Source organism: Zea mays, chromosome 10 (assembly GCF_902167145.1).
Source record: "Zea mays cultivar B73 chromosome 10, Zm-B73-REFERENCE-NAM-5.0, whole genome shotgun sequence".
In the NCBI taxonomy this organism is placed as follows: Eukaryota; Viridiplantae; Streptophyta; class Magnoliopsida; order Poales; family Poaceae; genus Zea; species Zea mays.
In genome coordinates, this window is record NC_050105.1 from 132,550,836 (window position 1) to 132,566,955 (window position 16,120).

Below are 16,120 nucleotides of genomic sequence, written 5' to 3' on the forward strand. Positions count from 1 at the left end.
AGCCATTCGTCCCCGAGTCCCTTATCCTCCCTGAGGGCATCTCTGCGCTCTGCGACGACGCAGGATTGAGGACGACAATTTTGGCCACGCTGCCGACCCTCGACGAGAGCGGCATGGCGGTTCGCCAGACCGGTGGTCGGGACCCCCACCGTGGGATCCGGATCTCCGATGCGCCGGCTGGAGGCCCCCAAACTGCCGGCATGGCTCCCAGCGCCCCCGCTAGAGCTTCCCACGCCTCTGTCGCTGCCCCCACCCCTTGGACAAGGGCAAAGGGGTTGCAAGCAGCTCCTCCGCCCCGGGCAGCACCGGGGTGTCGGAGGAAGAGAGGCGACGCCGGCTGCGCCGCACCGACGGATCGTTCGTTTCAGACCCCCCCCCCCCCCCCGTTGGGGTCGAGGAGGTCGGCTCCCAGAAGCGTCAGAGGACTGCCGGTGGGGCCGAGGAGACCGGCTCCTAGGCCCAGGGCGCGCAGAGGCGCGTCAGTCCTCCGCCACCACAACCGTTGGGGCCGCCGCCACCACAACCACCACCACCGTCGGGCCCGCCGCTGCCAACAGCACCTGGGGATGATCTCCCCCAGGGGCACCAGTAGCAGCAACAACAGTAGCAGAAGCAGTGGTCGCCCCAGTTCCAGGGTCACTAGAAGGTCTAGGGCCCCAAGTGAGTGGAGCCCCTTTCTTTTTGATTAGTCTATTTGTCATGCCGATAGGTCTTAACCCATCCTTTGCTTGTCAGGGCTTCCTCCCCCTCTGCTCCCAAGGTCATGCCTCCCCCGCCCCCGGCTGCTGTCGCCGAGACAGCGCCACTAGGCCCCTAGGCTCCCGCTGGGTGTTCGGCTGCAGCAGCGCCAACGCCAAGCGGTGCCGCAGCGGTGGAGGGGGGTCCCCACAGCTCCGACGGCTGCCACAACCTCAACGACGGCGATGTCTTCGAGTACACCGTCGGCAGCGGCAGAGGAGGCCCCAGCTGCACCCGCCCCCACCATCGAGGTCGACGTGGGGGCGTGTCCAACTCCATCCCGCTGCCCACTCCGGAGGAGACGGAGGTGATTTTTGGGCGGCGGCTCCGATCCGGCGCCGAGCCAGAAGCGACGCCAATTCCCCTCCCCCGGGTGCTGTCTCGCGCCCATCAGGCCCTCGAAGAGACCGAGGTGGCGATCCTGCGGGAGTGGGAGGCACTCAAGGCCGAACACCAGCGCCTCAGCGACTGGCGTACCCAGCTGGAGGAGTGCACCAAGGCAGCGTCCCGCTAGTTCGCCTTTGAGCGGTCTGAGCTTGAGCGGGACCGCAAGGACTACAAGAAGGACCTCCAGAAGGTGTACGCCCGTGAGCTGGAAGTGGCCCGAAAGGAGAAGAGGCAGGCCAAGAAGGAGGAGCACTTGAACCAGAGGGAGGAGGTCATCACAGAGCTCTAGACTAAGCTGAGTGCCTTCAACAAAATGCTGGAGGAGCAGCGGGTCCAGCAGACCGCGACTGTGGAGAGCCTGCAAAGGCTGCAACGGGAGCTGGATGACAAGGCCAGCAGCATGGCCCTGGCCGAGGAGAACCTCAAGGAGAAGGATGCCTCCCTGGATAAGCGGGCGGCGGATCTTGCCTGGCAGGAGAAGGACCTCGCCTTCAGGGAGGAGATGTTTGAAAGGTGGGAGAAGCTGCTGGCCGAACATGAGCTCGAGGCAGAGGAGAAGGAGCGGGCGCTGGAGGAGCGGGTCCACCAGTTCGAGGTGGTGTAGGCGGCACAGGCAGCACCGGGCCCCTAGGCGGTGGAGGCGATGAAGAAGACGCTTGAGGATCTCCAGGCGGAGCAGCGCGCTGGGGTCTAGCGCATCGCCTCATGGGCCGGCGAGGCGAGCACGACACTGGTGCCGCTAGGGGTGAGTCCCATCCCGGTGTCGGAGCCGCCGACGTCCATCTCCGACACGCTCCCGGTGCTGGACTCCGCCGCCGACCGCCTCCGACGCCTGGACCAGATCCTTGGCGCCCGCCTCGAGGCCGAAGGCGGTAGGCTCTACCTGGCGATGATCGAGTACATCCTGACGTGCTTCCGGAGCCACGACCCGACCATCTCCTTGGAGCCGGTGATTGTTGGTCCGGTGGCCGACATCGAAGACGCCGCTCGGGAGGGCGTACAAGATACTATGGAGGCGGTGGTCGAGCGCTTCCAGCGGGATCCTGTCGATGATTAGTAGCTAGATCTGCAGAAACATGGCAAGGGTTCCGCTGGGGTGTGACTTGTAATATTTTCTGGTTTTGTAAGATACTTTTGGGAAGTATTAATCTAACAGTGACAAAACTTATATGTATGCTATTTGTCTTTGCTGTGTGCGTTGCTACCAACTTCTCCCTGGTACTTGGCCCCCCTCCCCTAGGATGTAGGCTCGACGTGTCGAGGCTGGATGCCAGTATACTTAAGAAAGAATTGGTGACCTGGCTCCTAGGAGGTAGTCTCGACTGGGACCTGGACCTGCACACAGCCTTGGACAGGAAGCTTTAGAAGTGCACCCATAGGACCCACTAACTGGTATCTTTTATCACTTGATTCACGCAACAGGACCTGCGGGATTTAGACCGGGAGGCCAATCTGTGTGTCCGTACCCCCTGGATCATAGCTCCAAATACTAGGGCACCCATCGTAGAGTGGTGGAGCGTGTAGTCTTAGGGTACGGGACCAGGCTAAGCGGCTACACAGCTCCGGACCACCCCAGGGGACGTGTGTCCGTTCTCTAGAACCGGACCCCAGGTTGCTGGATCCACAGGACTATAGTTCCAAATACTAGGGTACCCGTCACAGGGTGGTGGAGCGTGCAGGCTTAGGGTATGGAACCAAGCTAAACGGCTACACAGCTCCGGACCACCCTGGGAGACAAGTACCCGTTCTCTAGAACTGGCCCCCAGGCTGCCGGACCCCCCTACCGAGGGATCCCAAACTGCAAGCCTGGCTACTCAATTTGGATGTCATTATACCAGCAAGGGTGGGAACTGTATGGGTGGGTTAGATAAAAAAATGATGCTCGTAAATTGAAGCAAAATAAGACCATCACAAAAACAAATCTAGGGGCGAATCTTTTCTTTATAACTTGGTATTCATGAGTGTAGGCCAACAGACCAGGTTTATGAGGGCAGACCTCACCGGGCTGGCGTACATATATGCGCAACTTAGTTACAAAGGAAGAAAACTGAATCCCCAAGCTTGTTTTTATGGGAAAACTTACGGAGATGCTCTATGTTCCAGGGATTGGGAAGAGGCTCTCCTTCAGTTGTAGCAAGGCAGACACAACCAGGTCGGCATATTTCCGTCACCTTGAAGGGTCCTTCCTAGCTGGGGGAAAGTTTGTGGAGCCCTTCTCGGTTCAGTACTCGCCTTAGGACCAGGTCCCCGACCCGGAGCTCCCTACTATGCACGAACCGCTGGTGGTAACGCCTGAGCGCTTGGTTGTACCGTGCATTTCGGATTGCTGCCTGCCATCTGCACTCGTCGATGAAGTCCACATCCTCACGTCGTAGCTGTTCGTGCATAGACTCATCGAAAGCCTGGACCCGTGGGGAGCCCATAATGATTTCCGGGGGAAGGCAGGCTTCGGCCCCGTAGACCAGGAAGAACGTGGTCTCCTCGGTAGCTCGGCTGGGTGTGGTTCGGTTCCCCCATAGCACGGACGGAAGCTCGCTGACCCAATTTGCACCATGCTTTTTCAAGTAGTCATAGGTGCGCGTCTTGAGTCCCCTGAGGATCTCTGCGTTTGCCCTCTCCACTTGGTCGTTGCTCCTTGGATGAGCCACATACGCGAAGCAGAGCTGGGTGTCGATGTCCTCGCAATACTCCTGTAAGATCCGACTTGTAAACTGGGTCACGTTGTCCATAATGATACGGCTTGGGACCCCAAATCTACAGACGATCGACATGAGGAAAGCAACAGCAGCACCTTGGGTGATATTGACCACAGGGGTGGCCTCTGGCCACTTTGTGAACTTGTCGATGGCGACAAAGAGAAACCAGTACCCACCGACGACCCTGGGGAATGGTCCCAGGATGTCCACCCCCCAAACGGCGAATGGCCAGGAGGATGGAATCATCTGCAGAGCCTGAGCTGGTGTGTGTATCTGCTTTGCGTGGAACTGGCACGCCTTGCAGGACTTTACCATCTCAGCTGCATCCTGGAGAGCGGTTGGCCAGTAAAAGCATGCCGGAAGGCCTTACCGACCAGCGTGCGGGATGATGAATGACTTCCGCACTCTCCTCCATGGATCTCCGTGAGCAACTCATGGCCCTCCTCCTGGGTAATGCACCGCATGAGAATGCCGTTGGCGCCACGGCGGTAGAGATCCCCTTCCACCACCGCATAGCGTTTAGCCAACCGCACTATGCGCTCTGCGGACACATGGTCTTCAGGAAGGATATTTTCCTTCAGGAAGTCCCAGATCTCGGAGATCCATGCATCGGGACCACTCTGAGATATTGGTTGTGGCGTTAAGGGACTGGCAGGATCTCCTATAGCACCCACAGTCTTTAGTGGATTGGACGCCACCGGGACCGCTAGCTTCGAGGTGCTAGTCTCACCCCCTTTGCCCAGTTCGGCCGGCTGGGCGGTGGGTCTCAGCAGCCATCTTTCGAAGACGCCCTCGGGCACGGGTGCCCAAGTTGATGCCCTCACGGAGAGGTCATCTGCCGTCGAGTTGTCAGCCCGAGGAACGTGTTGCAGCTCCAGGGCAGTGAAGTCCTTTTCCAGCTTCCTCACGTGAAGAAGGTACGCTGCGAGCCTGGGCTCGTTGCAGCCACACTCCCCGCGGACTTGCTTGATGATCAGCTGGGAGTCCCCCTTCACCAGAAGCTAGCGGATCCCTAGGGATAGGGCCGCCGACAAGCCGAAGATCAGTGCTTCGTACTCTGCCATGTTGTTGGTGGCCTTGAACTCAAGGTACACCATGTACTTCACTTGATCTTCGCTTGGGTCGATGAGGACCACTCCAGCTCCGCCAACTTGCTGACAGGCGGATCCGTCGAAGAAGAGCGTCCAGTGGGGCTCGGTGAAGACCGGACCCCTGGGCTCCGCAGGTGTGGGGTCCGAATCGGGATCCGGACCCCCAGGAGCTGTCGGGGGAGGCGTCCACTCCACGATGAAGTCAGCCAGGACCTGGCTCTTGATGGCGTGGCGAGGCTAGAAGTCCAGCTGGAACTCATTGAGCTCTGCGGCCCACTTGGTGATGTTGCATGTGGCGTTAGAGTTGTGGAGGATGGCCCTCAACGGAAAGGAGGTCACCACCACGACCCTGTGTGCCTGGAAATAGTGGTGCAGCTTCCTGAACGCAACAAGCACAGCATAGAGAAGCTTATGCGTCTCAAGGAACCTGGTTTTTGCCTCGTGGAGGACCTCGCTGACATAGTAGACCGGCTTCTGAACGGTCCGAACCCCTGTAGCCGGTCCCAAGCCCTCAGGTTCCTGGTCTTCTTGTGTCGTCCTCTCGACGACCAGCACCATGCTCACCGCTTCCGCAGCCGCCGTGATGTATAAATACAATGGCTCCCCAGGCTCTGGGGCTACCAGTATTGGTAGGGACACCAGGTGCTGCTTCAACTCTTGGAAGGCTTGTTCTGCCTCTTCGGTCCAAGAGAATGGACCGGACTTCCGCAACAGCTTGAAAAAGGGCAGCGCCCTCTCAGCCAGCCTCGAAATGAAGCGGCTAAGGGCGGCTAACGACCCCGTAAGCTTCTGGACGTCCTTGATATGGGCCAGAGGCCTCATCACCTCAATCGCCTTGATCTTCTCCGGGTTTGCTTCAACGCCCCGGTGCGAAACAAGGAACCCCAGCAACTTCCCTGCGGAGACACCAAAGACGCACTTGTCCGGGTTCAGCTTCTTGCGTGTTGCTCGGAGCTTGTCGAAGACCAAGGTTAAGTCTTCCACTAGGGTCGACCTTCTCTTAGTCTTGACTACGATGTCATCGACGCATACCTCCACTCTGTCCCTGATCAGGTCCCTGAAAGTCTTACTCATCGCCCGCACAAACATTGGTAAGGCGTTCTTCAGATCGTAAGGCATTACGCCATAGCAGTAAAGCCCATCCACTGTTACAAAAGCGGTATGCTTCCTATCCTCCCTAGACATCTGGATTTGATGGAAACCAGAATAAGCATCTAAGAAAGACAAAAGGTCGCACCCGAAGGTAGAATCCACGATTTGATCTATTCACGGAAGTGGATACGGATCCTTGGGACAAGCCTTATTAAGGCTGGTGTAGTCGATGCACATCCGAAGCTTCCCATTCGCCTTTGGGACGATGACTGGGTTGGCCAGCCACACTGGGTGATGAACCTCTTCGATGAAGCCGGCGTCTAGCAGCTTCCGGACCTCCTTTCGGATGAAGTCCTGCCGTTCGATGGACTGTCTGCGAGGCTTCTGACTCACCGGCCTGGCGTCAGGGTTGATCTTCAGATGGTGCTCGATCACCTCCCTAGGGATCCCAGGCATCTGCAACGGCTCCCATGCGAACACGTCGGCATTTGCCTGGAGGAAGGCGACGGGCGCGAGTTCCTATTTTTCCTCCAGATCACCTGCAATGCGAGTGATCTGGGGGGAATCCGCGCAGAGCCGAATGGCCTTGATGGGGATGTCGTCGGCTCCGGATGGCTGCACCTTCGGCACCTTGGTAGGCGCCTTGGTGCCGGAGGTCGAGGGGTTCCTCCCTCCATCGTCCGGGCGAGCAGCTTCTGCCGCCAGGGCATGCAGCTTTTCCACAGCCGCAAGCGCAGCGGCGCGGTCGCCCCGCACGGTGAGGACCCCGACCGGAGACGACATCTTGAGGACCAAATACCCGTAATGGGCAATGGCCATGAACCGATACAGGGTCGGCCTGCCGATGATGGCGTTGAAAGGGAGGTTAACCTCCACAACGTCGAACAGGACGTTCTCCGTGCGGAAGTTCTCCTCGGTCCCGAATGTTACCGGGAGTGCGATGCTCCCAAGGGGATACATCGGCTGTGGGCCCACTCTGGAGAATGGGCGAGAGGGTCCCAGCCGGGACCCTGGGATCTGCAGCTGCTAGAATGCAGCATGACTGATGACGTTGAGCCCCCCCCCCCGTCAATCAGAACATGGTGCGGCCGCATATTGGCGATGACAGGGGCGGTGATGAGCGGTAGTACTCTGGCCCCTGCCATGTTGTCGGGGCAGTCGGATGCCCCGAAGGAGATGGTGGTGCTCCTCCACCGCTGATGTGGAGCAGCCTTTGGGACCCCCGGGACCGCCGAAAGGACCTCTCGGCGCAGGGACTTGACGTTCCTGCGGGAGGTGAGCTCCCAGCTCCCGCCGTACATGACGTACAACTTCTTGCGGCGGTCGTTGTCGTCACCGGAGTTGGAGTCCCCAGTGAAGACAGCCTTCAGGTGCCCCTCGGGTGATTGATACCCGAGGTCCCGTTCTCCCGTGGCCACCTCGCCGTCGTCGATCCTTTCCTTGCCAGGCCGGCGACGAGGTGGGGAGCCATCCTTGGAAGTCTGCTCGCGCCGCTCGCTGACGCGCTTCGCGAGCTCGATGATCTCGCAACACTCCACGGCGTCGTGGCGACTGTTGGGGTGTACAGGGCATGAGCCGCTGTTACCCCTCTGCGGTCGTGGGCGCTTGTTGCGCTCGCTCTGGCCCCCAGTCGCGGCTGCGATGACCGGAGCGGCAGACGGTGGCCTCTCGAGGCCGCGGTTCTTCTTCTTCTTATTTTTGCCGTCTTGGGTGACGGCACCCGAGCCACCCGTCTGGGCAACTCCGGTCTGTGGTGCCGAGTGCCATGCACGGCCCTCGGCTGCCCTGGCGCACTTGTCGGCTAGAGCGAAGAGCGTGGTGACAGTTTCCACGTCATGCGTGGCTAACTTCTCCAACATCTTTTCATCACGTACTCCCTGGTGGAAAGCAGTGATGATGGAAGCATCGGAGATATGGGGTATAGTCCCTCGTACCTTGGTGAAGCGGGAGATGAAGGTCCAGCGAGTTTCCCTGGGCTCCTGCCTCACTGCATGGAGGTGAGCCTCCACGCCTTGCCGTTGATAAGCGCTGGCGAAGTTCGCTACAAACCGCGCGCAGAGCTCTTCCCAGGAGTAGATCGATCCTGGGGAGAGGTTCATGAGCCAAGTCCGGGCTGGCCTAGACAAGGCTACATGGAAATATGTCACCATTACAGCGGTGTCTCCACCTGCTGCCGTAATGGCGGTGACGTACACCTGCAAGAATTCCGACGGGTTTGACGTACCGTCGTATTTTTCCGGAAGGTGTGGCCGAAACTTGGATGGCCAAGTTGCCGCGCAGAGATGATCCGCCAGTGCGGCACAGCCCACGCCGACCAGGGGGACACCCGCCTGGATTCGGGCGCCCGTTAGAGTTTGCGGTGCTACCGCAGCGAAGTCATAGTCGAGGTTGTAACCCTCGACGTTTTGTCGGCGCTCACGCGCCCTCTCCAGAGAGACGCGGGCATCCTCGCCCGCACGCCTGTGGTTGAGTTATGCCCGCAGGTCATTAGTCCTCTCCAGAGAGACTGGAGTGTCCTCTCCCGCACGCCGGCGGTTGAGCTCCGCCCGCAGGTCCTCAGCTGGTGCGGCCCTCAACGAGGGCGAGTGCACTGACGCCAACGCCTCATGTTGACGCCGGGACGACCGAGGCCTGGGCCTGTGTCACACCCGGTTTTAGAAGGCAAACCGAATGCGAACCATGTACATGCCAGGATCAGTTATTCACGTACACAGCAGTTACATAATATGGACATCATCACACAGTGCTCAAAATAGTATTAATAAGGGAAATAGTCGATTACATCATACGTCTGAGACGTCCATATAGTTCTTACAATAAATCAAAGTGCGGAAAAGAAACATAGATAGCGCGGCCTTCACAGGCAGCCGACTGGGGGGTTGCCGCTAACCCACACCTAGAACTCGTCGTAGTCTTGGAACTCCTGGAAGTCTCCTTCCACAGCTTCATCTTCGCCTGAGCAGTGGTTGCAATGCTGACAACCTGGGGGGGGTTTGGTGTGTAGAGCAAGGGTGAGTACACATCAACATACTCAGCAAGTATCCTGTTTGGCTGTAGTGGACTAGCTTTATGTGGGGATAAGTCAAGCAGTTGCTTTTAGTTGGTCAGGTTATTACTTACTAGTAGAAAGCCAGGTTTTAACATTAACCCAAGTTATTAGCCCAATGTATCCTTTCCAAACGGAAAGAATACCACTTACCAATACCATAATCGTAATCAGAACCATCAATCTTATTGTCACCTGTACCAAAGTATCTCTGATCAAGTATCACTAATCTCTGGAGCTCCCTTGGCCGCTCATAACCGCGAGCACCGCTGATATATCAGTTTCATAACACTCTGCAGAGGTTGTGCACTTTACCCACAAGCCGTGATTCCCTCTCTGGCCCGGGCTTGCAAGACCCTTATTCACTCCCGAGGTGAATGGCCAAGGATTCACTACGAAGCCTTTACAAAGATTCCCCGGGGCTGTAGCCACCCGTTAGGTTTCCTAAATGTACCGCACTCCTCCCCAAGGGACAAATCAACCTTGGCAGAGCGAGCCGCATACACCGAGCCCCATTGACGGCACGACGGCGAAGCGAACTACACCCCGGATCCTCTAATTATTCAGCTAAGGGCACCCCATTCCACCCTCATGGTTGCACTGTTTTCCCGGGCGGTCATCCATTGAACAGGTCCTTACGGAGAGGCACTCGAGAAACCGCTCGAGTCCCCTTAAATGCCACAAGTATAATCATAAATAAGAACGGGAAAACAGCGTATCATAGATAACCACATCATGTTCATTGATTAAAGTTGAGCAATAGCATCAAACTAAGCAGTAATAATCCGACCCAAATAGGTAAACAAGGACATGGATAACAAAAAGCTAGTCAATCCTTAGGTATAAATGTGTGATGCGGGAGGTGAATTAAAGAATGATTAGGACAGAGATAGGTCAAAGGACACTTGCCTCCACCAACCGACTGCTGCTCAGGGGCTTCTCCTGCGAATTCCTCGGGCTCTTCGACCGGATCGTTCTCTATGCGATTGCAAACATACATACATCCATCCACATTTAATACAAAAGAACAGCACACCATACAAGGGAACAAATAAAGTGAGTATGCATCAAGTATGACATTCGATATCGCATTTGTTATGGTTAGAAAGAAACGGGAAAGGGTCTCGCAGGGGGTTAAATCTTATGCACTAACGATCAATTACAATTGGTTCTTAACAAAAGAATTCTGTTATATGCACTAATGGAAACCTATTCATTTTAAGTTGATCAACATCGCACGAGATAAACAATTAACTACATGAATCAATTAGTATAACGGAATTTTAAATTAAACTTCCTATTTCAATGGCATGAACAATGATTAGCCTACCTAAAATAAAATAGCTATGATCACAGAAAGTAAATAAAATAAAATAAAAAAATATAAAAAAACAGAGGGGGGGCGGTTGAACCGGCCCTAGGGCGGTTGAACCGGCCCTAGGCTGGGCGGCCGAGCTGGGGGCTGGCGCGGGCGCGGGCAGCCGAGCTGGGGGCCGGGGCGGCCGAGCTGGCCCGGTTGAACCGGCCGGCCAGGCGGGCGCGCGGGGGGGGGGGGGGGGGGGGGGGGGTCGGGCTGGCAGGCGGCCGAGTCGGCCAGGCGCGCGGCCAGGCGCGCGGGCCGGGGGGGGCGGCCGGGGTTGGCCAAGGGGCGGGCCGGGGCCGGCTGGGGCTGGCCGGGGGCCAGGGCGGCGCGGCAGCGGCCGGCTGGGGGCGCGGCCAGGGCGGCCAGCGGCCACGGCGCGGCCGGGCGCGGGCTGCCGAGGAGAGAGGAGGGGAGAGGGGAGAGGGAGGGAGGAGGGAGAGAGGGAGGAGGGGGTGCTCACCGGCGGGGGCGGCCGACGGCGGGGAGCGGCGGCCGAGCGCTAGGGCAGGGCGGCGGTTGGGCAGGGGGTAGGGGCGGCGCTAGGGAGAGAGAGAGGGAAAATGAGAGGGAGAGGGAGAGGGTTTGGGGAAAAAAGGGGGGATGGGGGGGCGGCTGGGCCTGCCAAGGCCCAAGAGGGGGCGCCAGGGGCGGCTGGGCCGGCCGGGGTCAGCCCACGGTGCGGGAGAGAGAGAAAAAGAGGAGAGAGAAAGAGAGAGAAAAAGAGGAGAGAGAAAGAGAGAGAAAAAGAAAGAAAAGATCTTCTCCTCATTTTCGAAATCCGATCTTTCTACATGAATGCATTTGCACTTTCAAAGCAATCAAAAGAAATGCAAGGTTCGACATGGTGCATCAAACAACATAAAGTATTTAGGGTTTTTCATTACACGGGAATTCCAAACCGAATCCCGCTAAAACTTTGGAAAAGGTCAAGGTTTAGCGAGGGGAAAAAGAAAAAGAAAAGGTAACGCCCGAATTTTGGCGAGTAAAGAAAAGAAAAAATTCAACTGCAAAATTCGGGGCGTTACAAACCTATCCCCCTTAAAAGAATCTCGCCCTCGAGATTCAGGGCTGGCTAGCAAAGAGCTCTGGGTACTTGGCCATCAAATCATCTTCACGCTCCCAGGTTGCTTCTTCCTCAGAGTGGTGATTCCATCTGACTTTGCACATTCTGATGGTCTTCCTTCGGGTGACTCTGTCTGCAATCTCAAGGATCTGAGCTGGCTTCTCAACATAGGTCAAGTCCTCCTGGACCTCAAGACCTTCCACTGGCAACTGCTCTTCTGGCACACGCAAGCACTTCTTCAACTGAGACACATGAAAGACATCATGCACAGCAGACAAATTCTCTGGCAGGCTGAGCTGATAAGCCACTTCTCCACGCTTTGAGAGGATCTGGTACGGACCAATGTAGCGGGGTGCTAGCTTGCCTTTCACTCCGAATCTTCTGACTCCTCTGATCGGTGACACTTTCAGATAGACAAAGTCTCCGACTTCAAAACTCAGCTCTCTTCTTCTTGTGTCTGCATAGCTTCGCTGCCTCGATTGCGCTATCTTCAGATTCTCTCGGACCATCTTGATGTTCTCTTCGGCTTCAAGCAGAATGTCTGGCCCAAACACTTGCTTCTCTCCAGGCTGATCCCATTGCAACGGAGTTCTACAACTCCTTCCATAAAGCGCCTGAAATGGTGACATCTTCAAACTGGCCTGGTAACTGTTGTTATAGGAAAACTCTGCATAAGGCAATCGCTTGTCCCATCCGGACTGATCTTGCAACGCACAGGCTCTCAACATATCTTCGAGAATTTGATTGGTCCTTTCAGTCTGGCCATCTGTCTGCGGGTGATAAGCTGAACTGAAATTCAGATGTGTGCCCAAGGCTTCATGCAACTGCTGCCAGAAATGAGAGGTGAACTGCGTTCCTCTGTCTGACACTATCTTCTTTGGCACACCATGAAGACAAACGATCCGAGACATATACAACTCTGCCAATACTGCACTGTTGTAGCTGGTCTTGACAGGTATGAAGTGGGCTGACTTGGTCAAACGGTCCACCACTACCCAAATAGAATCGTAGCCGGCTCGAGTGCGAGGCAATCCGACTATGAAATCCATACCAATTTCATCCCATTTCCACTGAGGGATCTGCAATGGTTGCAACAATCCAGCTGGTCTCTGGTGCTCTGCCTTAATTCTTCGACAACTATCGCACTTAGCCACATGCTCTGCGATTTCCCTCTTCATTCCGTACCACCAGAATTTCTTCTTCAGATCCTGATACATCTTCTCACTACCAGGGTGAATCGAATAGGCTGTCTCATGAGCTTCCTTGAGGATCAACTCTCGAATAGACTGGACATTGGGAACACATAAGCGGTCTTTGAACCATATCACGCCTTCAGCATCTTCTCGAAAATCTTTGCCTCTGCCATCTAGAATCAATCGTCGAATCTCACTGATCTTTTCATCATTCTTCTGCGCTTCTTTGATTTCTCGCTCCAAGGTAGGTTCCAATTCAACTGTGACTCCTCGCGAATTGTTCAGAAACCCGAGACTCAACCTGTCGAACTCTTTGGCCAACTCATAAGGCATCGGGCGAGCGACCATCAGATTGACTTGACTCTTTCTGCTCAAAGCATCTGCCACTACGTTTGCTTTGCCTGGATGGTAATGAATCTCCAACTCATAGTCTTTGATCAGCTCTAACCATCTTCGTTGCCTCATGTTCAGCTCTGTCTGAGTGAATATGTACTTCAGACTCTTGTGATCTGTGTAAACATCGCATTTCTGTCCATACAGATAGTGCCTCCATGTCTTCAGTGCGTGAACCACTGCTGCCAACTCTAGATCATGGATTGGGTAATTCTTCTCATGAACCTTCAGCTGTCGGGACGAGTAAGCCACAACTCTTCCCTCTTGCATCAACACGCATCCCAAACCTGTGTAACAAGCATCACAATACACCGAGAAGGGCTTGTGCACATCAGGCAAGATTAGGACAGGCGATGTAGTCAACTTCTCTTTCAGCGCTTCAAAGGCCTCTTGACATTTCTGGGTCCATTTGAACTCAACCTTGTTGCCTAGCAACGCTGTCATTGGCTTCGCAATCTTCGAAAACCCTTCAATGAATCGCCGATAGTATCCGGCCATTCCAATGAAGCTCTTGATTCCTCGAGCATCCGTTGGCGCTTTCCAGTTCAGAATGTCTGCCACTTTCTTCGGATCCACAGCCAATCCTTCCTTGTTGATTATGTGACCCAAGAACAAGACTTCGCTGATCCAGAACTCACACTTGCTCAACTTTGCGTACAACTGGTGCTCTCGCAATCTCTGCAATACCATCCTCAAATGATCTGCGTGCTCTTCTTCGCTTTGGGAATAAATCAGAATGTCATCAATGAATACCACCACAAACTTATCAAGGTAATCCATGAATACACTGTTCATCAGATTCATGAAGAACGCTGGTGCATTGGTCAAACCAAAAGACATCACTGTGAACTCATACAAACCATACTTGGTAATGAATGCCGTCTTCGGAATGTCCGAAGGTCGGATCCTGAGCTGATGATAACCTGACCTCAGATCAATCTTGGAGAACACACTGGCTCCTCTCAACTGGTTGAACAGATCTTCAATCCTGGGCAAGGGATACTTGTTCTTGATCGTGACCTCATTCAAAGCTCGATAATCGATGCACATCCTCTTGGTGCCATCTTTCTTCTCCACAAATAGGACAGGGGCGGCCCAAGGCGAGGTGCTTGGCCGAATGTAACCTTTCTCTGACAGCTCATCAATTTGCTTCTTAAGTTCATCCAACTCTGGTCCAGATATTCTGTAAGCTCTCTTGAAGATAGGGGCAGTTCCAGGAAGAAGCTCTATGGCAAACTCAACTTTCCGCTCTGGTGGCATACCCGGTAAATCCTTTGGAAACACATCTGGGAATTCAGACACAACCTTGATACTCTCAATTGGATCTGCTTCACTGCTATCGACAGCCATCTGATAACAACCTCCTTTCTTCGGCTCAGGTGGGACTAACTCGGTCACCACTTCCTTTCCTAGTGGGGACACCAACTTGATTGTCCTTTTATCACAACTGATAACTGCCTGATACTTATCTAACCAATTCATCCCTAGGATGACATCTATTCCCTGAGTACCCATTACTATAAGGTTGGCGGGAAACGCTATCCCCCTTATTTCCACACTTATATTTAAACAAATGCTATCAGCTCGAATTCTACCACCAGCTGAGTCAATTTGAATGGGGGTTGACATGGTAGTAGTTGGAAGATTATGTGCTTCTACCCATGATGCAGTAATGAAAGAATGTGTTGCTCCAGTATCAAATAACACTTCTGCAATATGGGAGTCGACTGGGAACATACCTACTATCATGCCGGGGGTCTCCTGAACTGCTTCAGCCTCCAAGTGATTCAATCTTCCATGATTATAGCGCTGTTGAGGGCGGTTGCCTGCTCCAGGCTGAGACACATTCTGCTTTGCTGGGGCATTGGGGCCTGACTGCTGCTGGGCTGCCTTCTTCGGACATTGCATCACCCAATGGCCCTGCTCTCCACAGTGGAAACATGCCTTGTTTCCAACCTGAGCTGGTGCTGCCTGACTGTTCTGCTGGTTTGCTGGGGCAGGAAGACGGGGTGCTTGCTGATTCTGCCTTTGAAACTGACCTCCTGACTGATTGCTCTGATAGTTCTGGTACTGATTCTGAGGATACTGCCTTTGGAACTGCTGATGCTGCTGACGCTGCTGAGGTGGACGCTGGTTCTGCCTGAACTGCTGAGGTTGATTGCCTGAAAAACGAGGGCGGCTGCTGCTTCCAGGCTGGGGTCCACTGATCTTGCGCTTACGATCTTCCATCTCCTTACGCTTCCTTTCTGTCATGATCGCTCTATCAATCAGGTGCTGGAATGTCGGGAAGGTGTGATTCATCAGTTGGTACTGCAGAGGGTCAACCAAGCCTCTCAGGAAACGGTACTGTCGCTTGGCGTCGGTGTTGACATCTTCAGGAGCATAGCGAGACAATTGCAGAAACCTGTCTCGGTACTCACTGACAGACAATGGCCCTTGCTTGAGAGCCAGGAACTCCTCCTTCTTCACTGTCATCAGACCTGCAGGAACATGGTACTGACGAAAGCTACCTCTGAACTCTTCCCAGGTGATGGTGTCGGGGTTGGCATGGGTGGCGAGGTAAGACTCCCACCATGATTGGGCTGCTCCTCTCAACAGACGGGGACCATACAGGACCTTCTCCCTGTCATCACACTGAGCGGTATGCAACTCCCGCTCCACAGTGCGCAGCCAATCTTCAGCATCCATGGGATCAGAAGAGTGAGCGAACGTTGGTGGATGACCTCTCATGAATTCAGCACGCTTGTCTCTGGGCATCTGAGGCATCTGAGGCTGGGGTGGTGCCTGCTGCTGTTGCTGCTGCTGCTGCTGAATGGCGGCCAAGGTCTGACCGATGGCTTGAACTGCCTGAGTCTGCATCAGAAACATCTGCTCGATGGACATCGGGGGCGGGGGCGGCAGGTGCTGCTGCTGAGGCACCTCTTCCTGTTGACCGGCTCGCTCCTGCTGAGCACGCCTTCCTCCTCTACGCCTGTTCTCTGACATCTGCAGAATGCAACCACACATCAGAACTGATCTGGCAGATCTTGCAGCATAAGAAAAGAGAATAGAATTCTTC